We start from the raw sequence: 10,981 nt of genomic DNA, 5'->3' as shown, positions 1-10,981 counted from the left end.
ATTTTGTTGAAGACTCATAAACTCACATTTTGCCTTTTTATAGTACTATAGCACCTGATTGTTGAGTTTACAGTTAAGCACCCAAGTGTCTTCACACCTGACGGCTGTGTTTGATCAATTGGTTTATAGGGGTGGTATTTTAGGACAGTAGTGTCTTGAAATGGCAAAGAAGTGACATTATGTTAGATTTCTGTGTCTAATGTAGAGAAGTGTGTTTAGTGTTGTGCAAAACAATGTGTGTAGTGTTTTGCAAAAAGTGTGAGGCTGAGAATGTGCTTATAGTTGTGCAGATCTAGCTTTGTGTTTTGCTCCTTGAGTGTAAGGTTTTGCTAATTGTGGGAAAAGTTTAATTTTAGTGTGTAAGCAATCGTAAAAAACTGTAGTTGAAGACACATAAACTCACCTTTTGCCTTTTTATAGTACTTGCACCTGATTGTTGAGTTTACAGTTAAGCACCTAAGTGTCTGAACACCTGACGGCTATGTTTGATCAATTGGTTTATAGGGGTGGTATTTTGGACAGGTGTCTTGAAATGGCAAAGAAGTGACATTATGTTTGATTTCTGTGTCTAATGTAGAGAAGTGTGTTTAGTGTTGTGCAAAACAACATGTGAAGTGTTTTGCAAAAAGTGTGAGGCTGAGAATGTGCTTATAGTTGTGCAGATCTGGGCTGAGGTTTTGCTCCTTGAGTGTAGAGTTTCAGCAACTGTGTGTTATTTTTAATTTTAGTGTGTAAGCAATCGTAAAAAACTAATTAGGCGGCATTTACAAGGCAGAGATCTGAAACCATTCAGCTGTGCATAATTTCAAGATCATATGCGTTTTATATTTCAAATCTCTAAGAGAGGTGTCAGCACATTTTTTGTACATACTATCATTCTCTGAATTACATACGCACAATTGAGAAATGATCGTAAGATCAAATGTAGGATGGTTTCTACACAATATTTTTTAAATGAGGCCCTTAAAACTTATCACAAAAACATTATTTATACATTGATTTTTTAAATGAAACACAGTTTTTTCCATTAACATACTTTTGCACTGTAGTCATTAAAACTCTAAACACAATTAGCACAATATCCGTCTGTTGTGACCATACCATTAATACAATTCATGTCATTTTCACACAAAATGCAGTCAATTAACACATTTCTAAAAGGCTTAAATTTTCTTTTCATACAAGCTTACCCCATACCAAAATCATGGTTCTTTCACATCTTATTTACAAATACAGCATGTCAGAAATGAAGACCTAATGTTCCAATCTTTAAATATAGTATAAAACCTCTACTTTTACAACAACAGCAGCATAAAAGTATTGAAAAAATATATCAAAAACAAATACTGAAACAATTGGTTAGCATTTTTAAGTAGCAGATCACTGAAATATTGAAAAAAAATAGCAGATTCCAGTGGAGGCATAGTCAGGTGATGAAGTTCTTTTCATTACATGGACACACAGTAAAATAGGATTATTTGAATTGGTTTTGTTCAGTGTGGATGCAGAACAACACAGAGAGAAGAGACACAGACATAGCAGAAAAAAAATAATGGGTGAGGGAAAGGAATAGTTGTTGGAGAGGAGTAGTTGGATCAGGACAAGGGCGAAGAAGAGGTAGGGGAGATGAGTAAGATTGAGTGCTGGATTGTGCATCTCTATGGTTTTCCCCCTTACACATAGATCATATGAAAGCTTATTTCTGCCATGCATAGAAAATAAAAAAGGTAATTGTGACTCATTTTTTTTCCTCTCAATTCCTACAATTCCCTCTATGGGGGAACTATCAACACCACACACCCACCCCCACCCATTGCAACTGAAGTTCTGCATAGGGGACCTATTTGACCAGCAGCTGCCCTGAGCAATTCTGTTACTTTCTTCTTCTTTTTTCAACTGTACATTCTATAATGTAATGACTCATTCACGTTTAGATAGTTGCTATGTTACCAAAAATACACACATTCAACACTCAACCAAAAATGTAGAATGGCTTACATAAGCATTCTACTTTTACTGCAGTAAAAGGAAACTGAATTATAAAAACAATGGATTTCAGATTTTCTGCTGGGCAGAACTGAAACATGACAAGTAATGCAGTTTTCGTAATGCCATCAACTGTTAGCATTTTGACAGTCATTGCGCAATGATTGACTACATGTTCATGTTGGATAGAAAACTAGTGGTAGTATTTTGACAGAACGACTCAATTTTGAATCAGGTTTGCTGTGTTTTGATATATGTAGAAATAGGTTTTTAGCATTTTTGAAATGTAGAGTTTGTATTTATTTAACAAAATATGGTTTGGGGCAGAAAATTAACTATTCGGCTAATTGTGTGATGTACAGTCAAACAAAAATTATTCAGATATTTTTGATATATTTTTACTAGTGGGTGCAGGACACTACAGTTCATTTATGTAAGTGAGGATAGCAAAATAAAGTGAACTGTGACATATTATACCCAAAAATTCTTCATACAGTGGACTACCAGTAAAATTAATAAAAATTCGGAACCAAAAATTATTCAGACACTTTGACCTGACCATTTTTTGCTTAAGTGTTATCTGACATAATTACAGTTTTTTTCTTTTTCAACTGCTTACACACATTTTTAAAACTTTGGCTCTTTTTTTCAAAACTTTACACACAAATCTAAGAATTGCACACACAAAATGCAAAATCCCTCACATCTCTTGCAAAATGAAGATTTTGAAAATACATTGAACTACATTGAAAATATCACAAACATATCTCAAAAGCAAACATTTGTCTTACGTGCAAACACCTTTGCCATAATATTCTATATGGATATATCATATACACACAGTTATTCAAAACCTAAAGCTCTTCTTTTATGAGCTCCTATGTACATTTCTGTACAAGACTGAAAGTAATTGGCAGAGAGATGTGGAAAATTCACAGTAAACATGAAAGCAAGACTGAAACCAAACTTTTTTACTGTAAGCATTTGTGGTTGTGAATATAGTATTACACAGTACGAAAGAAAAGAAATACATCAACCATGTGTAGTTGGACAGATAGCAATGGTTGTGTTTGGAAAAGGAAATCAAGATACTTCCTGTTAGATTGTTGTGTGTTACATAGAGAATTGTTTGTTGTGTTTTGCAAAAAGTGTTATATGAAACTGAAAACTGAGTCGAAGGCCGAGAATTAGTGTATGGTTTTGCAGATTTGGTATATGGTTCAGGTGTTTGAGTGTCAGGTTTCAGAAATTGTGTGACAAGTAAAGATTTTGTGTGTAAACAGTTGAAAAAAACTGTAAGATACATTTTTTTTCCTGACACAGTTTAACTCTTAAATCTTGTCATATTTCATTACCATTTTTTTTTTTTTTTTAAATTATAGTGAATAAACTGTATTAATGAATGAAATGTTCAAGGTGTCTGAATAAATTTTGGTTTGGCTGGTGTGTTGCTATGTTAAGAGTTTTGGAAAAAGTACTTTATGTATTGGTAAATGCTTGTTAGCAATTGTAAAAAAAAAATGTAAATGCTACTAATTGTTTTACAACGTTTATAGAACATTCAAATATAACATTCTCATTATGTTTGCAAAATTATAAAATAGAATGTTCTCTTAACATTTGCATAACCAAGAATAGTCGAGAAACAATTTTAAAATGTTCAAAAAACTAAGAATGTTCACAAATAGCATTTTTGTAACTTAATGGGAGCATTAGCAAATGTTCTTAGAACATATTTTGTTAGCTGTTTTTTTTTTTTTTTTTTTTTTTTTTTTTTTGAGGACATAAAAGGAAAAGCTGACAAATATATCAGATAATCTTTTTCCCCTTTTTCAGCCTCCTCTGAGCAGTTTATAAGACGTAAATAAACATGCAGGTTCATAAGAAGTCAAACGTATGCAAGTAGAGATTTATTTATTTATTTATTTTTAAAGAAAAGAGCTCTGGTAAACATACATATCATAGCACTGCATATATTTTTTAATCAGACTGTTTGAGGAGTTTACATGAAGGCTTTTCAGCCTGATTGAGCCACCAATCTTAGAACTAATGGATTATTTGGGTGCATGTAAATGTAGCCAATGATAAATAAGAGTGTCCACAATAAAGACTAGCGAAAATCTGTTAAAAATCTAGTTTGAAATGTTTTTTGCTTTCATGTTGGTTTCACTTGGTTTTGAAAGAACCTTTATATCTGTAACAGAGTCCACTGAAGGCAAGTTTGTAGGAGAACCCAAGTGCAGTTTTATTTACAACAAACATAAACAAAATGTTTGTGTTTTCTGGCTTGACAGAAAACACAAAACTAACCAAACGTGGTTACGGGGACAATGCATGACAAAGTCGCATGGCAAACATGACGGCTTAAATGCACTGAGACTAATGACTAACAAGGGACACCTGTGAACAATCAACCAATAAACCAATGACAGCTGCTGAGTCCAAAAACTGGAAAATGCTGCCTTTGGAGGACACATTTCAAGGTAGGAAGGCATCAAGGCACGTCCGAATCCAATGTTAGCTTCACTTCCTGTCTCCTGAGATACCTTCATCTGATTGATTTTTGAAGGCAGCACAGATGTATCCTTCGCTGCCTTTGATATCCCACAATCCTATGCTTTCCATTCTGTGACAGCTGAGCTAGAAAAATTAAGATGCCATCCGAAAGTTGCGTTTGCTGGACAGTTTGTATGTAAATGTACGTTTTTGACCAGCATTTTCCACTTTTGATATCATTTCTAGCGAGAAATTATTAGTATAGTTATTAAATAATTGTTTAGTTCTCAAGAAAGCTCGCGCTATTTTGCGGTTGATCATTAAACTGTTACGCTGCCTCAGAAGTCTGTCTGAAATCAGTTTCATGAGGTGCCTTCATGTACAAACGCTGCCTTACAAGTCATTGCCTGAGAAGGCAGTGAAGCAACAACTGTTTTTCTAGATTTAAGTAAAGCATTTGACACAGTAAATCATGAAGTTTAATTAATAAGTTATTAAATTATAATTTTTCAATAAAAGTAATTAAATGGATAAGATCATATGATAGACAACAGTAGGCAATACAATTTCACAATTGCTCACTAATTCAGTTGGTGTACATCAAGGTTCCATATTAGGTCCTTTGCTATTCAGTTTGTATATTAATGGCTTGCCTGATGTTTGTGCACCTACTGTAAATTGTCAGATGTATGCTGATGATACAATTATATACTTGCATGCTAAAAGTAAGAAGCAAGCTGCAGAAGAATTATCAGCAGAAATGGATAAAATTACTAAATGGTTAAACAATTAATGTTTACATCTTAATGTTAGTAAAACTGTATGTATGTTTTTTTCAAAGTCTGCAAATAGAGATCTGGACCCAGTAGCAGGTAAAAGGTTATCAGTGGTCCATAAATATTTAGGTATAATACTTGATTCACAACTTACATTTAAAAAAACAAGTTAAAAAAGTTGGGAATTGAAGTAAAGTAAATTTAATTTGGTAAATTTTAGACATATTAGGAATAATTTAACCACTGAGGCTTCAAAGTTATGTATTAATGCTATGATTTTATCACACATGAATTACTGTTTGACCAGTTGGACACAGGCTTTGAAAATATTAGATAAAAGGTCTAATTCATATCACCATTGTAAAATTTTAACTAAATATAGGTTTTTAAGTTAGGAAAATATGATTAAATTTGCAGATATCCTACTTTTGTATAAAATTTCGCATGGTATGGCCCCACCTCCACTTAATGAATTTATTAGGCAAAATTTTAATTCATCTAGAGCCTCTACTAGAGGGGACTGTATAATACCACATAGAAGAAGTGCTTTTGGGCAGTCAGTATTTTCTTACAGAGCAGTACATACCTGGAATACTATACCCATAGAACTAAGAAATATTACATCTCTTGCTTCTTTCTCTAAAATGATAAAAGGGTGGTTATTGGATAATCAAATATGTTTTTGTGTGTGTGTGTGTGTGTGTGTGTGTGTGTGTGTGTGTGTGTGTGTGTGTGTGTGTGTGTGTGTGTGTTTACCATCAACCTGCCAGAGACTGCAGATGAAAATTTAGCCAGAAAGAAAAGTAGGATTGTAGGAAATGTAAGGATTACAAATTTTCTGTGTAGTGTCATCAATTGAAAAGTATTTAAAAATATTTGAATGTTTGTATTTTACACATTTTCCTAACACATTGAATACATTAAAAAATAAACAAATAAATTTCAATGTTTTGAGGTAAAAAAAAAAAAAAATTTTGTTTGTTTTTTAACAAATATCTTGAATTATTTATTCATAATTGCCATTACATTTCTGGAAAATTGCACCACAGATGTTTTACAACCTGAATGAACAGCCTTCATAAAAATCATAAAAAGCTCAAATTATGGTCATACGGGTTAACAGATGTCTTCTCTTTCATGCCATGTTTTATGTTTTCTTTCCACATATTGGTCACACCGCATGACTTTAATTCAGTGAAAAAGTATGTTTTTCAAATATTAATAAGCAGTGGACAGTTTACCCTTGACTAATGCTTACAGAACAATTTAAAATCAGCTGCTACAAAGCAAAAAATATAAAATATAAAAAATATGTTACTTTCCTCCTATTCCAAATGTACACACGCACACACACACACACAAACACACACACACATATAACTATATTGTGCTTTTAAGCAGACCGAGACCTTATGATTTTTTTACGCGTCCGCGATACGGCTTGCACGCAATAGCTTCATAATCGCAGATGAATCGCCTTCGATTATGAACGAACTACGGCTCTGTATATTAAGTGCCACTCCACTTGAAAGCAGGTGATGGACATTTACCGCTAATCACAGAACCGGCTTTACTGATGAGACACGCATGACAATCTCATGCGATTAATCGTGCAGCCCTACATCTGGGTGATTCTTCACTTTTTTTAACATCTAATGTGTATCAGTGTAGGTTTGTGCAGACTGAATTTTTTCAACATATTCTGAAGAAAATAGGAGTTATGTTTGCCCTTTTGTCATGATGTTAGGGTGTTCTTCGTTGGTTGCCAGAGCATTGTCAAGTGAATGAAAAGTAATAACACATTTCTCCTCAACAAGCCACATGGTTTGAGTTATGGAGTAGATTGCATATTTTTACATTTTGGATCTATCATATGTTGACATATGTTTTTGAAAAAGACACCACAGAGTGTGACTGTCACATGTATGCTCTGTTTTGGTTTTGTTTTCATTCTGTTCCCTGTGTTCCTTTGCCTATGTTTGCTGTCATTGCTGTCATGGTTCTTAGTCACATCTGTTTCTATTCTAGTTAATTATCTCCCTGCTATATACAGTATACCCTTCGTTTCCTCAGTTCTTTTGTTCGATATTGTTTGCCTGTCAGTGTTATGTAGTTGTTTATTTCTCCTACTTTCTCCTGAGTTTTCCATGTGAATTAGAATAAAGATTTTGTTTGTACTCCGTTGTGTGGTCTTTACTACAACCAACACGCGTTACAGAATTTTGGACCCTCAGAGCAAGTAAAAAGATAATGGATTACCAGCAGTCAAGCTGGTCTGCATGGAGCAGAGGCAGCAATCCCTCGAGACACACACCTGTGGATTTTTACATCTAGCATACTGCACCAATTTCCAGGACCACTCCTTGTGCACAGGAATTTTCCCGAGGTCGTGGAGTGGGTGCTGGTGAACTGTGGGTCTCTGTACACCATCTGCCTGGGAGGATTTCACTAGCCCCACTCCAGATCCAGAACCAGAGCCCAGCCAGCATTCACCATCCTGCATGGAGTGAATGCCAGAGCCCACTGCAGAAGGAGAGCTAGAACAAGCCATGATACAAGCCAGATCCTAAAAGGAGGACTGAGCCAACCGTCGCCCTGGAGCCCGAGCCTCACGAAACGACTGACCAGGTGCATGAGCTGGCAACATCGCCTGTCCCTGTGAAGTAGCTTGTGGAGTTCGAGGACATGGAGGGAAGCCACACCCACACCCCCACCACTGTGGATGAGTTGTGCCTGGCCTCTGGGAAATATTTTGATTTGGAAGAGGATAATTTCCTGGTTCTTCTGGGGGAGTGCATAGTCACATGTATGCTCTGTTTTGGTTTTGTTTTCAATCTGTTCCCTGTGTTCCTTTGCCTATGTTCACCTTCATTAGTTCCTATGGATCTTAAATATAGTTGCACTCTTCTATATATACCCTTGGTTTCCTCACTCATTATATTTAATGAATAATCCAGGAAACCCCTCACCAAACAACAAAACTGGCAAGGTGTCTGTGACTCCCCAAAAGGGCAGACAGGTCCCCGGTTACCATGGCAGCAAAGGCACGCAAGCGAGATAAAACTGGTTTACGATGTAAAAAGTGTAAAATCCACAGGCCATAGGAAAGACACATAAGGCCCATAAAAAGGATTTCTTTCCAATAATTCACAGGCAAATCTTTCTATGAATGAACATGCATATCCCAGGACATTGTGTGTATTATTACTGATTTTAATTGTATATTTATTATTTGTATATTGTCTTGTTGTAATGTATCCTTTTTAATGCATGCTCTATGAACTATTAGATAATTAACCTTATTGGTATCATGCTTCCTATCAAAATAATCATTGTTTAAAGCCATGCACATTGGTGTATATCACCTCCTTAATTGCATGCATTGTATGCTTGTTATATTAATCAGAGCATAAAGGGATACAAACTGCCAGCCCACTATGATCATGCAAATGAGTCAGCTTCCAAACAAAAGAACCTTTCTCCTTTGTCATTGGTCAAGCCAAACTCGAGAGGTGTGACCTCCATGGAAGTTAAAGGGCACTGTCATAGTGACCCTCGCTCTCTTCCTTTTTTTGGTTGCTGTTCGTGTGAAAAGACTGGAGACATCCAGTCCGACTGAGGGATCTTTCCCCTGGTGTGCAGCTGCGCAGACAGAGGAGCCTCCAGTAACAACCAGCCCTACTGTAACTTCCTCGACCATAACCGAATCAGACTAACACTGCAAGTTCATCATCTCTTCATTCAACCTGGAAGAATTTGATAGCAACTTCACCACCTTCAAACTACTGAACCATCGAGAATTTCTCCTGAGACTGCATCCGGACACTCGTTCAATGGCTAAAGCATTGCAAGTATTGTACTTTTAACAAACAATGGTTTAGTATAAGCTGTAAGAAGATGTCTAAATGATGTTTCATTAAAAAAGTTCGGTAGAACACAAATGATCTAACTAATCATCACATAATTCCAACCAGCAGTCAGCAATCAACATGTCTACCTAATCAGCATGAGTGGAGACCTATATATATGTATAGTATATATTTTGTCTCTTAGCCCCAATTTGTAAATTATACGTTTACATTCCATGTCCATTATCACAAAACCCACGACACACAACAAACACAGCTCCAATCACGGCCTCCTCCATCCACATGTTTTTAGCATTTGTAAATGCTGCGCTTAAAGACGCTGCTGTCGGCCACTTCTGAGTTCCTATTCCTGGTGCGAATGCAACCAGGAACATGGCCCGGGGGAGAAATTACTTCTCGGGGAACTATCCTAGTGGCTAGTTCCTCTAACTGAGTTCCTAGAACTTATCCCCTATTGTCCTTTGTGAAGACAAGCCTAACACATCAGAGGTCAAACAAGAAGATGGACCTCTCTGTCAGACTCTCAAACAACAAAGGAACTAATTTCCCATGAGACATGGGAAAATCTTCCAAACTAGATTTTGGTTATTCTAAGCTAATTAAGCAAATCTGGGCCATTAGTCAGACTTAAAAAGTGACATATGCTTGTAATGAACTGTCATAGGTTTTATTGAAATCATGGACCACAGCTGGCTAATTGGAGAAGCAGCATCTATCAAATTCAGCTTTGATGTATTTTGTAATTTCATGTCTATAAGTGTATCTTCTTGTATACATGGTTTATGAAGACACAAATGTGTATAACGACATGGGTATTACAACGTAAACATGGTTGCTGAGGAAACTTCTTGTGTCCTCATAAACTTAATGGCTTAAAAAAAACATACTAAATCATGTTTTTTTTGTTTTTGTTTTCTGGGATCGGTGGGTTTAGGACTAGGGTTAAAGGATAAAAAATTTGATTAGCTTGGTCTAATGGACAACCCATTATGCCTATAGAAAATCCCTGTAAACCACATTTGCAAGTTTATGTGTGTGTGTGTGTGTGTGTGTTTGTGTTTGTGTGTGCAGTCCAGATAAACCCTACATTATAGGAACAAAATGTCCTTACAAGGATAGTAGTACCAGAAATCTTGTGAAATCTTGACCTTGTGAAATATGCCAAATTATGTTTTGTTTTGTTTATTTCTATGATGGATAGGTTAAGGTTTAGGGTTAAAAATCATGTCTATGGAAAGTCTGAATAAACTTGTGTGTGTGTGTGTGATTGTATGTGTAAAAGCCTTTAACAAATCATTCATGAGCACAAGCTATATTTTATTTAGTTGTAATGAATGTGCCAAGAGACGTGCAATTTATTTTTTGGTTGTTTCTACTAAGTCTTTAAAGGCATGTCTATTTCAAGGAACTAAAATATCATGAGCCACAAATCGATAGGAGCTGAAGAATAACCTGTCTACACTCTGTTTAGATGCATTGATATTTTTCTAGAGCAAATAACTTTTACAATGACAGAAGACATAATGTACCGGGGGTAAGGACCCTTTACTGTCACAACTAGCCCTAATCTTTCTTATAAAATAAAAGGTCCCACTTTATATTAGGTGGCCTTAACTACTATGTACATCAAAAAATAAGTACAATGTACTTATTGGGTTCATATTGAATTGCAAACCACTTTTTCTGCTATTGAGGTGGGATATGGATAAGGTTAGGGAAAGCTTTGGTGGTATGGGTAGGTTTAAGGGTAGGGGTAGGTGTAAGGATGGGTCAACAGTATAATTATAAATGTAATTACAGAAATTAATTACATATGTAATTACATGCAGATGTTTTTTCAAATATACTGTAAGT

The sequence above is a fragment of the Megalobrama amblycephala genome, linkage group LG21 (assembly GCF_018812025.1).
Source record: "Megalobrama amblycephala isolate DHTTF-2021 linkage group LG21, ASM1881202v1, whole genome shotgun sequence".
Lineage (NCBI taxonomy): Eukaryota > Metazoa > Chordata > Actinopteri > Cypriniformes > Xenocyprididae > Megalobrama > Megalobrama amblycephala.
Note: the sequence above shows the minus strand (reverse complement) of the source record.